The sequence below is a fragment of the Pinus tabuliformis genome, chromosome 8 (assembly GCF_031772625.1).
Source record: "Pinus tabuliformis cultivar Carrire ecotype Pingquan chromosome 8, CPIR1, whole genome shotgun sequence".
NCBI classification, from domain to species: domain Eukaryota; kingdom Viridiplantae; phylum Streptophyta; class Pinopsida; order Pinales; family Pinaceae; genus Pinus; species Pinus tabuliformis.
Genome location: NC_142294.1, coordinates 1,580,647,854 through 1,580,666,777, shown reverse-complemented (window position 1 = coordinate 1,580,666,777; position 18,924 = coordinate 1,580,647,854). Strand labels below are relative to the sequence as shown.

General features: G+C 35.4%; 1 pseudogene; it reads left to right on the top strand.

The window, feature by feature from the left end:
• The first annotated feature begins 7,055 nt into the window (after positions 1–7,055).
• Positions 7,056–9,652, top strand: LOC149242093 (serine/threonine-protein kinase ATG1c-like; annotated as a pseudogene).
• The last annotated feature ends 9,272 nt before the right edge of the window (positions 9,653–18,924 follow it).

Here is an 18,924-nt window from a genome sequence, read left to right as displayed (position 1 = left end):
ATATGTGAAACTATATTGTCCCAAACTCTATCCAAGATCATCTGCTTTGCCTTAGCCATCTATTTCATGAATTATTTCATCTGATCTGCATCGCTAGGTTCTACCACAACATTATCTACATATGTTTTCAGGCCATTCTCATCTAACAAGAAGGACATCTTAGCCTTCCAAATGATATAGTTGGAAGCTCCTTCCAACCTATCCTGATCTCTAAGCCCAACTATGGCCATCTCCACAAAAACTCAACTTGTAATGGAAATTCCCCTCTTTCTCTTGCTCGACTACTTTCTCTGTTATTCACACTCCCTTATGGAGTGAGAACATATGCCTATTGCAACTAGAAATTATTGGATTTTTGAAGCTAGAAACCCACAAAGAGAAAATACCTCTATGTGTGCACTTTTTCTTCCACCTGACATTGATTTTGCTCAAGAAAATTTCCGCAAAACCTTATTGCACCCAGAAAAGAAATATGCTCTGTGAAAATACTGAATTTTTGCTCCCTCTACCTAATGGAATCGCTTCCTCGGACAAATCAAATTTTCCTGCCACCTGCAACTGGAAAATTGAACCCCTATCTAGCAACTTGCACTGCTTGGCTAGGCACTGCGTAGTCCCAGAAAATTTCGGCTTGTTGCTCACTTTCAATAATGAAATTTTCTTCTTCTACCTCTGAGTGTCCTTTCCGTCAATATCCTCTGATAACATGTGAAAATTCCTTGAAATGCAGCAACTGGAATTAATTCTCGTAACTCATTAACAATTTATTAATTTTTTTATTAATATCGAATTAATCACACTACAATTTCTTCACTAAATAAAAAAATACTTCGGAAGCAAAAACAGGAACTGCTAGCACACACATAAAAATTGACACAATTATTTTTGGACAAATGTCCCCAGAAAAACCCAATGTGGGAAAATTGATGCAACAATTCAGGGTTTTATTATTATGCAGCAGTGAATTATGAGTACAATAAATTTGGATGCCCAACTGGCTATCCAATCTGAGAGAAATATTGACAAAATCAACTAAGGGAATTTACCCTCATCTCTAAGCAATCACGACGCAAAACTTACAAGCCCAAGCAAGCTATCCAAACCCTTTGTGCAAGCTTTGTGTCACCTCTGCAGAACCTGTCAAATGCTCAACCCATAACTGCTGCTACTCAAGTCATCCTTCCTGTTGTTGATTGGGGAAATGCCTTTGTTGCCTACTGGAAAATCCTCCCAACCTCTGGAAATTGAAATAACCTCCTCTCCAGCTAGATCAAACTGCCTCTTTGAGGCTTTGCGCAAGCCTTGCACTTCCTCCTGGAGAAAATAATTCGACCTCCTCTCTTGCCTCTCTGGAACTAGAAAATATTCCTTTGAATCACTATCCCTACCCCTCTTTAGCCCTGTGTCCTCTCTTTGGCTCTAACTCCACTACTCGTTAGCTCGACCTGCCCAAGGAACTAGCATTGTTGGCTCTCACTCAGTGTGATGAGTATTTATCCATCTACCCATCAGCCTCTTCTTATAATCTCAAATTGGGACTCCAACAACCAAGATTAAAACTTAATCAATGGATGAGATAATATCCAAGTTGATCTGTGTGAGTTTCTAGAGAATTCTCACTTTTCTCAATTAATTACTATTAATTAATCAAATTTCCTAAGTTAGACTTAGGAAAAATTTAAATGATAGTCAATTAATTTAATTAAGCTATCTCTAGGAGGAATTTCCAGAAACAATTTTTGGGTTTTGGAGAACTCCTTTGTTTTAGCCTCTCCACAAAATCTTAAGTCTAGAACACTGTCTGATTCTAAAAAAGTTAACACAACATTCAAAACTAAAGGCTCTAATAAATTAGAGATTTAAGAAGGAAGGCATCCTTAGGAATAAATTATACATAATTATAGGTATGGTAGTGGGCATAAGTGACTATATCTCTGCAATTGTTGATAACCTTACCTCGATACTACCTCAACTTAGAGTTGAGGTGTATATCATTGGTGGTGTTGAAAGTGTAAATTCTCAATCATAAGGCATGTTTTATAGTCTCCCAGAAGGTATTGATATTGACCTTATTACACCTTGATAGTCCACATGAAATTAAATTTTGCATTACAGAGCTCTTCATAGGTTGAGAATAGCATGCGAGAGGGCAAATATAATTTTGTCTTCTACTACATAGGAAACAATTGAGATTGATTTTTTATACAAAGGAAATGGTTTCTATGCCACCATCACATATATATCTCCTTGAGGAACTTATCATGGACATATTTAGGATGAGTGTAGAGCACATGGAGAAATGCATGTGGGATTCTAAGATGTGTAGAAGCCAAATAGATGAGATTCCTTTGGTCGTGGACTTGCCTCGCATTCCCAAAGTACAGTAATTACTCAAATATATCTTCAATGGAAAAGAGCCATGTAAGAGGAGTAACTTAGATGAATTTGTGGCATATGGCACAACTATGTATGCCACCATTCTTGATGGCAAAGGTAGTGAGAAGGTGTAGGACCTACTATTGCTAGGCATCACATTGTTGAGTCTTAGGCTCGAAACTATAGTAGGTGTAGTTATAGTACTAATACCATGGAATACCACCATTACCAACAAGGAGTAGATTTTATCAACCTATTTTGGTCACCAACTTGGGGTTTTAATACAAACATATGAAGGTGAATAAGCACAGATGAAGGACAATAACTTAGTGGGAAAATTTAGGCCCATAGGAATTTCATCAATTTCTAGAGGTGTCCCATAGATTAATGTCTTTTGTGATGTAGATTTTAATGACGTCCTCAACAATTCTATCAAATGTAAAACTAAGAGAATGTTAAATCAAAGCTTAGGCGCAAGTTTGAATTTTGGCTAGAATAGTGCTAACAAGCACATGATCGATATATTTTCACATTAGAGGTTATCACTTTCACCAAGAAGCATGGAACAAGCACATAAGCTATGGTAGGACCTTAGGAAACATTTGAGAATCTATTCTAAGCAAAGTAGATAGAGTCCAAGGGGATGGAATAGAAACACCCAAAATAGCAAAATGGATAGATATGAGGGGGAAGGGTGTTTCTCCTAGCTCTAATACCTAATGTTATAATGCAACAAAAATTAAAAATTAAAATGAGTTACTTTTTATTAGATATCATTTTTTGGGATTCAACTGCATTAAGTAAGTCATTCATGTATGACCATTTCCATGAGAGGTAGTCGTAACTGACTAATTTCTCATTATTTTTTTAATATTACTTTTTAATTAATATGATACACATTTAATTACATTATTTTGACCATTGGATTAATTTTCCTAGGTCTTTTAGACTCACGATGAGGGTTCATATCCCTCATCATAACCATAATTGTGTACGTTTTAACCCTGTACATAAATTACCTGCAAATGAATTCTTTAAAAAAAGAAAATATACAATTGCGAGAAACACAAACAAATATACAAAGATTTTCCCCTGGATCCCAAAACGGGGACTACCAGATTGATTTTTCATTACATTAATTTCAATGTTACAATACATATATATACATGTCAAAGCATTCATAAAACCCAATCCATTAACCCTGGAGTAGAACATAACCGTAGTTCTCTTGACCGAATCTACCAAATACCTTGGGCAGAAAACCATCATGCCTAAAACCATGTGCGAAACCCATGCACAAAACCATAGGTAAGTCTTCCCACCTAAGATAGGGTCCAAAAAAAAAAATCTTAGGGTGCTACCCCAAGCCCCATACAGGGAGGCTACCACCCCTTGAAACCCCTCCACAAGGAGGATTTCACCCCCCCCCCCCCTGTTGTGCCTAGTGCAACGAACAAGGGGTTTATCGCCCCCCTGTGACCCCCCGCGCGTGCAACTAGTCGTGGAAACAATATAACACACACCCAACAAACTGATCAAGTGTCTAATGAAAAAAAGTCTTACATTTTCTCTAAAATAAAGTCTCTTTCTCATTCCATCGTAACCTTGCATCTCTCATGCTAAGATACTATTACTATAACCATTTGTTGGCTCAAAAGTGAATATGATGGTTCATTGTGGTTTCCACCAAATTGATGTAACCTAACTCTAATATATCAATCCCTCATACATAGAAATTCTCACCCACAATTAATTATTAACAATTATATTATGTAGTAGGAATATTTTTTTTTGATGACTAATGGAATCGGCAACAGTGGTGGTATCGTACTCGCGTTACACGGGGTCGAATCCCACCGGCTGCTGCTATAACCTCTAGGAGGAACCATCCAGCCTGCAAGAATGGCCCTTGAGTAAGACAAGACTCGAACTCGTGACCTGCACCACGGCACGAACGACTTAACAGATCGTCCGCTGACAACGAGACCAAACCTCTATGAGCTAATGTAGTAGGAATATTATAAATGATTGAAAAAACAATAAAAACGTAGTATTAATAATCATCATTATTTATTTAAAAATCATATCTTTTATCTATTTTCCATAAAATTCCAATCCTAATATATGTAACATTCAAAATAAAAAAACACATTCTCACAAATAAAACATTACCTTTAACACAAATGACCCTTTATATTTTCATTGATGATGATGATGATGATGATGGTTAACGTCCACTGATACTAAATTTATCTAACGAACCTATAATTTTCTTAGTTTTTAATTATCTGGCTCCTCGGCTTTCTTAGCGATATTGGTGTTGTAGCTTTCTTTTTTTTCTCTACGGTCTTCCAACTTCCTTTATCTTGCATCTCCTTCATCTCTTCTGGTTCTTGGGACATTGGTGTCTTAGTTTCGTGATCTATTGTGTTCATCCTTTTGAAGATAGTCGGAGAAGAAGTTTGGTCTAGGAGATCTGCTTTGCTGTTAAATGAAGATTTATTTTGTGCGGTATTCGAATCCTCATAATTGTTGATGCTTGAGGGGTTGTCGAGTTCACTTTTTTGTTGTTGGGCGGGGCTTTTTCCCTACTTGTCTTGAGAGTTATTTCTTTCTTGCCAGATTTCTTGTGATTCAGAGTTTTCTCTAGAGTATTCTTCTATGATGATAGTGTAGTGTTCTTTTTGTGCTCCTTCCCGCCATGTAGATCTATGGTGGTTTTTTCTAGCAGAATTTTTCTGGGAGGCTTTTGGGCAATTTTTGGCTAGATGGCCTATCTCAAATCAGGATCAACATCTGAAGAGGACACTTTCATAATCGAGTTTCTGGTTCCACACATAGTCTTTACTTGTTAGGTTTATTTCAGCTAGGAATCCGACGCTGAAGTCCATTTCCACACAGATGCATGCATAGGTGGTTCTGGCATATTCCTCCGTTTCTGGGCCCCTGCAGTAAAATTTCCCAATTACATTTCCAATGGATTTTAGCGAGAAGAGATTCTAGAGATGCAAGGGTAGGCTTGGCAATCTCACCCAAACTGGTGCTGAGGTTATGACTGCTGTTGAGGGATCAAATGATGGGTTCCATGGCTTCATGAATAGACCTTATTTTTCGCAAAACCAAGGGCCGGAATCTAGAATACATTGTCTGCTTTCAGGATTTTCAAAATCTACTATAAAGAAACCCCTAGCACATTGGTAGATATTAATTTCATCAGAAATGATAGGCTTCCATACCTTCGAGATCCAATTGTGGAGCGCTGTCAGCCGCAGCCAAAAACCATTTAACCAGCAAATTAGGGCACTTTCGGAAAACTTCAAAGCCTCATCGAGTGAGGCCTGGACCACCTGAACAGTGGGAGCTGGGGCTTCACTGACGATATGGGTAGGAGCTTGCCCTCCAGAAGCGGACAAAACTGAGCCAGCAGCGATTTTCGCGACGCTGGGAGCCATATTTTACTTGCCCGTAGAACCCAACTGCAGAGAAATAAGGCAGAAGATAAGATTAGATCTAGATCTAGCCGCAAAAGATTAGATCTAGAACCTAGCCGCAAAGAAAATTAAATCTAGATCTAGATCCAGCCGCAGAAAATTAGATCTAGAACCCAGCCGCAGAGTCTCAGTAAGCCTTTTAATCTGCAAGAAACCCTTAGCATACATTTATTGCTGGTCTTGCCCAAACTGAATTGTAAACTCCAGAATTGGCAAACTCCAATCTTTACATGCAAAACGTCTTGATATATTTTCCTCTTCAACGATGGTGATTGCCAGCAAACATAGTCTCTATTCTGACTGAGATCCAAAACACAAAAACGGCAATAACTCTTCGATTTACCAATCTCAAAAATTATTTATAGAATGATAAAAAATTCCTTTTAGGTACCTGGAGATTGGCGGCAAACACTGCGTCTCTATTCCATATATATAGATATTTATTTTTGTCTCATAAAAAAAATCAATATAAAATTAACATAAAATCATGTTACATAATCAATATAAAATTCAAATACATGTAACATTAAAAAATAAGAGACATCATCTTCATAAATAAAAGGTCACCTTTAACTTACATGCAACCACCTTTGTTTTATCAAAATCTGGTGTCTAAATCTTTGATAACCTTTGCTTTATCATTACTAACAAGTTATCAAAATCAGTAGTGTGTATTTCTTTGATAACATTTGCTTTATAATTACTAACAAGTTAATGTGGCCCATGATAAATGACTGTTTTTTGTATTTTATTTCAGTAGTGTGTATTTCTTTGATAATATTGGCTTTATCATTACTAACAAGTTAATGTGGCCCATGATAAATGATTTTGTTTTTTGTATTTTTATTGAAATAAAGGCATTTTAATATTTTATTAATTTTCTATTATAATTATTTATTTTGAATTTTGTTTTCTCAATTTTTATTATTAATTAAAATTTTCAAATTTATAATTAATGAATAATATTTTTTTATTTATAAAAAACCACTTTAATATATCATTATTTGATATTATAATACTTCATGCTATTACAATGAAATGTGATTTTTTTTAATTTTTTATTCATCATTTTCTAAAATTTATATTCTTGTTTTGTAAATTCATCTTTTCTAATTTAATTATAATAAATATAATACCAACATAAAATGAAAACACAATTAAAATAAATAATACTTTAAACATAAAATCATGTTACAAGGTGATAGATATGGATAAGAAAACAACTTTAAAAAAAATTGTTAGGTTATAGTACATAACTGTCTATAAAATAGATTTTAAAAGCACATAACTTTCCATTACAAATGTTAATACGCAGAAACATTAACCAATTAAAGAATATATATATATATTAGCTGAAACTCTCTGTGGTTCACCTTTGTACATGGCTCCGGAGATTATGCAGTCTGCGAAGTATGAAGCCAAGGCAGACTTATGGAGTGTGGGCACTATTCTGTTTGAGCTCGTCACAGGAAATCCACCATTTTCTGGGAATTCTCAGATGGAGTTATTCCAGAACATTGCGACATCCAATGCTCTGCAATTTCCAGTTGATACTGTTGGAGAACTTCTTCCTGATTGCATTGATTTATGTAAAAAACTGTTGCGTCGAAATCAGATAGAGCGATTGTCATTTGAAGAGTTTTTCAATCACAGGTTTTTGCAGGTCCAGGCAGTTAGGGTTTTGGATCATCTTGACGATAATTCAATGGGGGCTCCAGAGAATTTAGTTGTTGAAACTACAGAGGCATCACAGTCAATGGCGTATCCAGGCAATTCAGTTGCTGAAACTGCAGAGGCATCACAATCAATGGTCTCTCCAGGCAATTCAGTCGCTGAAATTGCAGAGGCATCACGATCAATGGGGCCTGCAGGCAATCCAGTTGCCGAAATTGCAGAGGTATCACGATCAATGGGGCCTGCAGGCAACCCAGTTGCTGAAGCTGCAGAGGCATTACAAGATGCAGACTTCTTACCTTGCAGTAAGAAATCCCCAGCTGGTAAAGAAGAGACCTCTGATAACTTAGACAGAGGTACTGACTATATGGGAATTTATAGTTCCAAGTACAAGTTTCCAGGGTCATTTGAAAATGCCCCAGCTTCAACATTTGAAGGCATACAAGCAGCTAAGGTGGAAGAACTGGTGGACAAAATTGCCACAGTAAGATTGGGGAGTTCATTTGAGTGTATTGAGGAGAACAAAGTTCCCACAGTAGAATTGGGGAGTTCATTCCAGTGTATTGAGGAGGAGGATGATCTTGTTAAAAATGCTCCTGCTGATTCAAGAGAGACTTCTTCTTCTGTTATTGATGTCTCTGGGCAACATCATTCTGAAAGTTTTGCTGCCTCTGGGCAACAACATAATTCTGAAAGTTTTGCCGTTGTCTCATCACCAAAGGAGACTCAGAAAAGTATAATTGCATCAATGCTAGTTTTTGGGAAGGCAAACTGTTGGGATTCTTTAAAGAACCAGAGTTCAGTGCCACTGGAAACATGTCAACCATCTGTTAGTTCACAGGATGTGTTGGATAAACCATCAGATCAAAGTATAATTGCATCAATGCAAATTTTTGGGAAGGCAAACTGTTGGGATTCTTTAAAGAACCAGAGTTCAGTGCCACTGGAAACATGTCAACCATCTGTTAGTTCACAGGATGTGTTGGATAAACCATCAGATGAAAGTATAATTGCATCAATGCAAATTTTTGGGGAGCCAAATTGTAGGGATTCTTTAAGAACCAGAGTTCAGTGCCACTGGAAACATGTCAACCATCTGTTAGTTCACAGGATGTGTTGGATAAACCATCAGATCAAAGTATAATTGCATCAATGCAAGTTTTTGGGAAGACAAATTGTAGGGATTCTTTAAAGAAACAGAGTTCAGTGCCACTGGAAACATGTCAACCATCTGTTAGTTCACAGGATGTGTTGGATAAACCATCAGATCAAAGTATAATTGCATCAATGCAAGTTTTTGGGAAGACAAATTGTAGGGATTCTTTAAAGAAACAGAGTTCAGTGCCACTGGAAGCATGTCAAGCATCTGTTAGCTCACAGGATGTGTTGGATAACCCATCAGATCATGCTCCAACAAGGCTTGACTGCTTGCAAAGGTATGCTCATGCAATCTCTGAGCTAGCTAAGGAGAAACTTAAGGCAGGGCAACAGCTAGAGGCATTGGTAATCCAGCTAGTATGCCTAGCAATATGGAAACAAGCATTGTATGTATGTCACAAATGGTCTGCAACACTTACAGAAACTTTTCCCAGTGAGGGTCTTGTTGCACAAAGTCTAGAAATGCAAAAGGAAGGAGACTTACAGAGGGTAGCTTCTTCTTGTTTAGGAACTGAACAAGAATTTTTGAGTGAAGTAGAAAGTGCAGAGGAACTTCTGAGTCATCTTGGACCGTTGGACAACAATGCAGAAATGGCAGATGCAATGCAGATTGTATTTCAGACAGCATTAGCATTGGGAAGGAAAGGCACTGCGAATGAATTATTAAAAGAGATGGATAATGCAACGGCATTATATTTGAAATCCATAACTTTACTGTCATTTATTTTGGTTGAAGCATCATCTCTGGAACTCAATCCACCATTTAGTCCGAGTATTTTGATCGGCAACGACTTCATCGATACATTAATCGCCTGACCCGCCATAAGCAATCTATAGCACACAAGCAGTGCTCTTGTTAAGCAAGTAGAGAAACAAACCCTGTAAATATCTTGCACACAGAAGGGCTCTTGTATAGCGTGCAGGCCAGCAGAGTCTCTAACCAGAACATTTGTATGGGGAAAACTGTAACTTTGAAATTATTTTAGAAGTTCGTTGTGTTGATTTAATTTCGCAGAAGCATTGAACAGTGAAGCAGAGGATATGAATGATGGTTTGTATATAATACTTCTGACAGGTGTGTTTTTAATTGTTTAGTTTCAATTTTATTTTGACAAAGACCATTTGAGGAGACAGATTTTACACTCCATTCATACTGTTTTTCCACAAATTTAACCGAGGCAATTTCATAATCTTAAAAGATCTTTGAGGAATGTTGTAATGTGATAAATTTTGGTGAATTGCTGAATCCGGTAATATTATAAATATATCAAGTCAATATATAAGTTAATTAAGATGAACATATAAAGTATTAGAAATTGATATATAATATTGAAGTTAGTTGGTTAATGTGGCATTGTGATTGAATATTATAATATGGTTGATTATAGTTAAATATGGTTAAAATATAGTTAATCATGATTTTGATAATGTTTTTTGGACTAATCACATCATAAGTGGTTGGTTGACGTTTCGAACCATCTAATGTGGTTCATTCTCAGGACAAAGGATAAACCACATTAGATAGTTCGAAACATCGACCACCAACTTATGATGTGATTAATCCGAAAGACATTATAAAAATCTATGGATCACAAAGTCTAAAATCAAGCATAGTTAATCATGGACAAACTTTTTTCTCATTAATGGAATTTTGCAGTTAGAAATGGGCTTCAAAATAAAAATGTACTCACAAAATCAACTTTAAAAGAACAAATAAGATTTAAGATGATGATGTCATTTGTAGGTAGAGAAGCAAACCCTTAGGAGGCTCATTTTAGACCTCAAAATTATCCTAATGACATGGTTTACTATAATCAACAATATAGCCAACCATGAATAACCATAGTCAACCGTGGCTAACCATAGTCAACCAAAGTCAATGCAACAACCCCTTAATGAATGTCACAATCCAACATAAACATTGAGTGTAGGATTTGCTATAAGCTAGTTAAGATGAATATCACAATTTTACAGATTCACCATTGAAGAAACTAATCCAATAAAACACTTAAGTAATATCATAATGTGACATAAAATTTGATGCATGTTGCAATGTGAAACTATTGTTGAGGAACAACACAAGTCAGCATAAGTCAACCAAGATGTACATATAATATATATAACCATATTTATTTTTTGTTGGTTTGACCCACGGGAGATTTGATCCTTGATTTCCTAATTTACATAAGACTTCATAACATAGCAAAATATATATATAATCATATTAATAACTTTTTAGTGTCAACCTTTTACTATCACGATGCGATATAAGACTTGATAAATGCAACATAACCATTGAGGAGTGTTATAATCTAACATAACCCTTAGACCTTAATGAATGCCACAATTTAACATAAGCAAACCAAGATGAATGTCACAATTTTATATAACAATTGAGAAAAGTGGCAGTCCAACATAACTCTTGAGGGACATTCTGATGTGACATAAACCTTAATGAACGTTGGAGATCGACATAAAACTCGATGAATGTTGCAATGCTACATGACCATTGAGGAACACAAGTCAACATAAGTTAACCAAGTTGTACATAACATAGATATGACCATATCCTAAACCTTTTAGTGTCATAATGGGAGATAATGTTGAGGTCAACCTCAGGGGAAATTTTAATAATGGAAATTTATCTTAAAGTTTAGAAACCTTGGCGAATCTCACTAGTCCTTAATTTGAAAATTATAATATTTTTGTTGATATCCTTGTCAAAGTATTCAAATTCCTAATGAATTTTTATATAGTCTCCATAAAATTTTGGTGATTTTAAGGGTAAAATAATTTTATACTATAAAATTTGGGAAAATAATTTTTAGAAAAAATGGAAATTAGCAAATAATTTTTTTGGAAAAATAATAGAAAATTTTCCTTGGTCAACCTCTTACTATCACAATGATATAACCCTCTTCATTTCTTCTATGCAACATAACCACTATAGAATGTATCAATTTAACATGGATCAACAAATATGAATGACACAATGTGACATAACTATTGAGGAAAGTTGCAATGCAACATAACCCATAGGTAATATATTAGTGCAATGTAACACTAAGCACAATAATATTGCAATTGACCTCCTAATGTAACTTGATGAAGCCATAATGAAACATGACCATTAAGGAACATGGCAATTTGACTATTAGCCAAAATGAATGTCACAATGTAACATAACCATTTGCAAATATTGTAAACCAACACAACTATTGATGAACATTGCAATGCAACATAAACCTAGATGAACATTGCAACCCAACATGTACCTTAATTATTGTTACATGTGACATAACCCTTGATGAACATCACAACGCAAAATAACCACTTTAGAAACATAGCAAGATATTATAACTCAACCAATATGAACATCACAATATATATAACAATATTATAAACTTCATAGTGCCACAATTTGACGTAATATTGAAGTCAACCATAATAACATATGTGACATAATATTTAAGCCAGTATCTTCATGTCGCAATATGATCCAAGTATAGAAGCATCCCCAACTAGAGTCAACCATAATTAAAGATGACTAAAACATATTCAAATATGCTGAACCATAATCAACCATAATTAAACTAAATTTATAAAATCTACTTTAGTTAAAAATTATCAACCATAACCAAAAATACCTAAATAAAAAAAAACAATTAACTAATTAAAATATGAAAATAAACCAATCATGATTTTAAAAAACAAATTATAAAATAAATTAATTTTTTTTGGTATGAAGAAACCTTTATTTATTTGAAATCTTTGTTCAAGTTAAAATCGATGTTTGTTTATTTGATCCCTCTACTCAGGTTGAAATCCTTTTCGAAATTGACTAAGATAACAAATTCTAGAATCAAGGATTTATTTCACAAGTACACTGTTAAAATGATTTTTAAGATAAATATTAGATAAAGTATATTAATTGTCTCATAGTATCACTTCATTTTACAGATGCCAACGAGTTGATTTCATTATGTTAATCTAGTTTTAGAAGTTGTTAATATCATTTTAATATTGATGAAGATGATCACTTCAACCATAACAATTACAATTATTGTAAATAATTTTAATTTGCACAATATAAAAGTCATAGAAGATTGAAAATATCGGTGGAAGAAAAGTTTTGTAGCTAGTCCTGGCCAATATAATCATTATATTGTACAATGTAAGAACAAAAACCATGGAAGATGAGAAAGATGAAAAGTATGATGGGTAATTATGCGTAATATAATTATTAATCAATAAATTATATATCATTATGTGTTGTTTTATGATAAAACTTTTCATAAAGAAATTTCATTAAATATTCATATCGGTAAAATTTGAGGAAACCTTTTTTTTAGTGTAAAATTTAAGGAAAGGTTTGTACTTCGAGAGATTTGATCTCTCAACGCTTGATAGATTTGGGGTTAAGATGGACCTAGGCTAGTTTCAGTCATGTGTGGTCATACAAAATTTGTTGAACATCTAATTATTTTGATCATTTTAAATATGCTAAATATGTCTGAGATTAATTTGGTCAATTTAATTTTAAATTTGCTTAGTTACCTCAGTTTGTTGAGATGAGAGAGACTATTAGTAACTTGAATAATGAAATAAAAAATTTGAGTGCAAAGTGAGAGAGAGTGTGTATGTTTGGAGATGAGATATAGAGATAAAGAAGGAGAGGCAATGGGAGATAGAGACATAGATGGAGGAGGCAGAGATGTGCTTACACTGAAATCAATCAACATTATTAATCTAATTATTTTGACATTAATGTACATCATGCATCTAGTTGCATCAAATCATAAATCAGCATCTACACTGAAATCAATACATCTGTTGCAAATAATCAAATAGGATTAGAAATCAACATGTACACTAGAACCAATGCAGCTAGTGCAATCAATTAAATAGGATTAGAAATCAATATCTACACCGAAACCAATACATCCAGTGCAAGCAATCAAATAGGAGTTGAAATCAACATCTCCACTTAAATCAATGCACCTAGTGTAAGGTACTAAATAGGATTAGAAATCGACATCTAAACTGAAATTAGTGCATCTAGTGAAAGCGATCAAATGAGATTAGAAATTAATACCTACATTGAAACCAATGCATCTAGTGCAAGCAATCAAATAGGAGTAGAAACCAACAACTACACTAAAATCAATGCATCTAGTGTAAGGTATTAAATAGGATTAGAAATTGACATCTACACTGAAATCAATGCATATAGTGCAAGCGATCAAATAGATTTAGAAATCAAAAACTACATTGAAATCAATACATCTATTTTAGTGAAAAACAAAAATATTCATGACTTTCTAGATCTAACTTCTATGTCTATATTTGTCTTTGTGTGTCTCTTTCTTCTTCCCTCTTGCCCCCTCCATCTATATCTCTATCTCCCTTTGTCTCTCCTTTATCTCTCTATATCAGCCCGCAAACATATACTCTCTCTCTCTCTCTCTCTCTCTCTCTCTCTCTCTCTCATATATATATATATATATATATATATATATATATATATATATCACTCACTCTTCCTCTCCCCCTCTCTCTCTTCCCCTTCTCTCTCTCTTCCCCCCCCCCCCCCCCCCCCCCCCCACATCTATATCTCTATATCCCATTGTCTCTCTATCTCAACCCCCAAAAAAACACACTCCCTCTCCATATTTATCTCTCTCTCTCTCTCTCTCTCTCTCTCTCTCTCATATCCATATCTCTTCCTCCCTCCCTCTCTTTACCTCTCTCTTCTTCCCTCCCTCCCACCTCCATATATATCTCTATCTCCTTCTCACCCCCAAAACATATACACTCTCCATATCTATCTATCTCTCTCTCCCTCCCTCTTCCTCTCCCTCTCTCTCTCTCTCTCTTCCCTTTGCCTCCCTCTCTCTTTGCCTCGCTCTCTCTCTCTTCCCTATTTATCTCCTCTCTCCCTCACCATATCTCCATCTCTCTCTTGTCACTCCCTCTCCCTCTCCACCTTTCTCTCTCTATGTATTTCTTCCACTTCCAACTCCATCCCTCTCTCCCTCTCTCTCTCAAATCCTCTCTCTCTAACTTCCTCTCTCCCCCTTTCTCTCCCACCTCCTTTTGTCTCTCCCCCCATCGCACTCTCTCTTTCTCTCCACCTTCCAACTCTCTCACTATCTCCCTCCCTCTATACTTCTCACTCTCACCCTCTCTCCCCCCTCCATATCTATGTCTCCCTATCTCTCTCTTTCCCTTCTTTCCATATCTCTATCCTCTCCTTTTCTCTCTCTTCCCTCATCTCCTCTCTCCCTCATTCCATCTTCACCTCTCCCTTGTCACTCCCCCTCTCTCTCCACCTCTATATCTCAATGTCTTTGTTCTTCCCTCCCTCTCTTTCCCCCTCTAAATCCTCCTCTCTCTCTCCCTCCCTCTGCCCCCCTCCTCTCTCTCTTCCTTCCTCCCTCTCCCCCCTCCTCTCTCTCTTCCTTCCTCCCTCTCCATGTCTCTCCCACCTCTATGTCTCTCTCCTACACTCTATTCCCCCTCCATCTCTCTCTCTCTCTCTCTTAAATATGATCCCATTGTATTGTATTTCTCTCCCACCTCTATGTCTCTCTCCTACACTCTATTCCCCCTCCATCTCTCTCTCTCTCTCTCTCTCTCTCTCTCTCTCTCTCTCTTAAATATGATCCCATTGTATTGTATTTGATAAATATCTAAATTTAAAAATTTTAAAAACATAATTGGTTGAAAAATATTAAACCTATATTTTGGATCAATCATGTCAAAGAAAATGCAATAATAAAAAACTTTAAAAAACCATGCACTACCTTTCCTCTATCATTATTAATCACTTTGCTTTCTCTTTTTACTTGTATCTAATTATATGTTGTTTTATGATAAAGATCTTTCACAAGGAAATTTCATTGAACATTTATTACATCAATAAAATACATGTACATGTTTCGCTACTTATATCTCTCTTGGGAATCACATTAATAAGATGGTAATAATTCATGAGAGCTCATAAAAAAGGGGGATATTAGCACTACTTTGGCTTGAGAATGAACCCAACTACTAAATGATAATGAGCATTGAGTTGTAGGATCAACCAAATTTAGTTGCAAGTATTATGTTAGATGACCTCATTTATGGTATGCAAGAATTATTGGTTTTAAACATCGTTTTTTTTAACCCAATTTCATAAATAAAATTGTAATGGTAGTGCAGGTATAAGAGTTTACTCAATTCTTAGCATGTCATTTTTAAAATTATAGTATTGCATTGTAGTTCGATTTAAAAAATAGTTTCATTTGATTGATTAAAAAGTATGTGATGGTAAATAAGGTGATCATCACGAAATAGCCCTAAGATTAAATTCATTTTAATTGTGCACTTGTGAATTTTGATGGTTTTTAGCAAGTTAAATGTGAACAAATTTTATCATTTATATCCCCAAAAAGAAAACTCATTTACATCCTCATCCCAAAACATATATATATTAAAATTTACCATGTTAGGATAGACATTTATGACTAGTCTAATTATTATTCAAGGTTTTTCCATTGAATACTAGCATTTATAACAAGTTTTGAAGGTTTTCTATTTGAAAGAATAGTCAAAACACTTTATCGATGAAAATACTCTTTATTTCTGGTATTCTTGGCCACCCTTTTATCGATGATTGATTCAATCTACTTCACTGGTGTTGAAGGTTGGTGTTTCTCCCATTGAAATTTATCACTAACAGGTGCATCTGTAGGATAATTCATTGGTTCCTTAAAGGGGTATAGATTAGAAACATTAAATATTGGTGAGATGTCAAAGCCTTTGGGTAGTTCTATTTCATAAGCATTTGAGGAAAATTTCCTTGAAATTTTGCATGGTCCAATCTTTTTCAGCTTTCACTTATTATATTCCCCTTTAGTAAATATTTATTTTCGAAGATGTTCCATAACCAAGTCTCCAACATCAAAGTCTAGTTGTCTTCTTTTGGAATCTACTCTTCATTTATACTTGTTGCTGCTTTCTTGTAATTGTTGCTTGACTTTGTCCTGTATTTCCTGTATATTGGTCCCAAAATCTTCTCCATTTGCACTTTTGAATTGTTGTTTCCCAAGGTTCCTTAGCTTATAAATTCCTCTTGGATGAATTTTCATGTGTAGAGTATTTTACGCTTTCTATTACTGCACACAACGCTCTAATACCAAAATTGGTGTAGAGAACAAAAGGAGAAAACACCATTAATTTTATTAAATAAAATCACACACCAAAACTTGCCTTTCCAAACAAATTACATGGCTATTTATTTTGATGGAAGAAATCTCTCGAATTGCTCAAGAGAAACTTCTTCCTGGATATTTGGAGAAAGTTGAGAATAATCCTCTCAATTTTAGGAATCTATCCTAACTATCTAATCTCTAATAAATTCTATAATAATTCATAAAATATATAACTTTCTAGTTTCTCCTAATTAAATAAATACATAAATTTAAAACATGAGATGCTCCTGCATCACTTCCCGAATTCGCGAGTAGATATGCCATTTTATTTCTTTATCACAACGAATGAGAGGTGATCATATATGGGATTGAGAGCACTAGGGTATGAATGGTCTAAACTAGGATATCATGTTGCCATCTCTTAATGACCTTCTGCACTGGGGATCCATTAAAAAAAAATGGCATCAAATACCACTGGCAAAGAATCTACATCCAACTAGAGTCTGCAGTACCCCCTTTCTGGTGCAATGGCTAGACCACAAGCAAGGAAAGAAAGTTCAATGACATTATTATTTGTGTTGTCGCAGTTGCCTGCAAAAAATCCCAGGGGACGACCATCATCGTAATGAAAAATTCCCTTGTATCCCATCGAGCCTGGGTTACCTTTGGATGTTGCATCAAAATTAAGCTTGATGAACCCATGAGTGGGGAGGGTGAAGAACCCTAGTGAATGCCTCTATAATTCCACATGTTTAACTAGGCCCAAGATCACCAGATCTTATGTAATCTCCAAATTTAGAAGGATTTGGGCCTCTAACCCCTATGCCTTCCAGTCTTCCTCTGACCAAGTCTTTGAAAGTATTGTTTTTTTTAATATTTTAGAGAGTTTTATCCCGTAGATCATTTGCACGGCTCTTATTTTCTATGAACACAATCATGTTCCTAGCCTTCCACACATTCCATAAGAGGAAGTCGGGAATAAAAAACTAAATTATGTTGACAATGGGGTTTACGAAGAGGTTGTTTCTCCACGCCTCCACAGTTTCCCATAGACTATTTCAAGATATGTCCAAGTGTCCAAACAAAGTTTGGACCTTATTCCATAGGGATTCCATCTAGGGGCATGTTTTGAGAAGGTGCTCCATGGTTTCCTCCTGTTCTTGCAAGATCGAGCACCAAGGAGGTCCAACAAAGCCTTTGTGATGCAGAAGATCCCAAGTTAGCAGTCAGCGATGGCCAACTATCCATAAGAAACTAGCCACCTTTGGCCACAATTTTCCACCCCAAAATTTCTGCCATAATGTCTCTTTCGTAAGTTTAGCATGATTAGCTAGAAGACAATAGGATTCTTTAATAGAGAACATCCCTTGCACCTGATATCCCCATCGAATTTGATCTTGTCCCTGGGCCATCTGAATTTTCCTCTCCTCAAGTATTTCATTGAAGCTTCTCTATTCCTATTGACTCATCAATTGATTCCACTCATTGTATTCCTTCCACACCCTCCATTGGTGTTAGGCCCCTATACTACTAGTGTAACCCCTTATTTTTATTAGTATAACCCACTTATTATATTGATGTACCCATATAGTGCCCATATTGTTACTATTGTGCCCCATAGAAGCCCACTATTGTTATTATTGTGCCCTTACATTATTATTGTTATGTCGGCTCTGATTATGTTATAACCCCTTAGACTCCTATATATAGAAATGAGGTCTTTTCATTTGTATCATCCAAGAATTGTTCATTTATGTAATGTAAAGCAAGTTTCCCCCTCAAAGAGGCTGAATTCTAAGGCGTTGATTTATCTTTTCTATCTTTTTCTTGAGCTGGTTTCATAACATTTGGTATCAGAGCTTTGGATTCTAGGGTTTCGCTGCTCCAAACAGGTCATCGTGGAATTTTCGCTATAACTTTTTTTCTGTGACGTTTCAGAAGTCACAAAAAAAACCCATTTGAGAAGAAATCGCGCTGAACCTTGGTTCCAAATTTCAGATCTTTTCGTATGATATTTGTGGAGATAT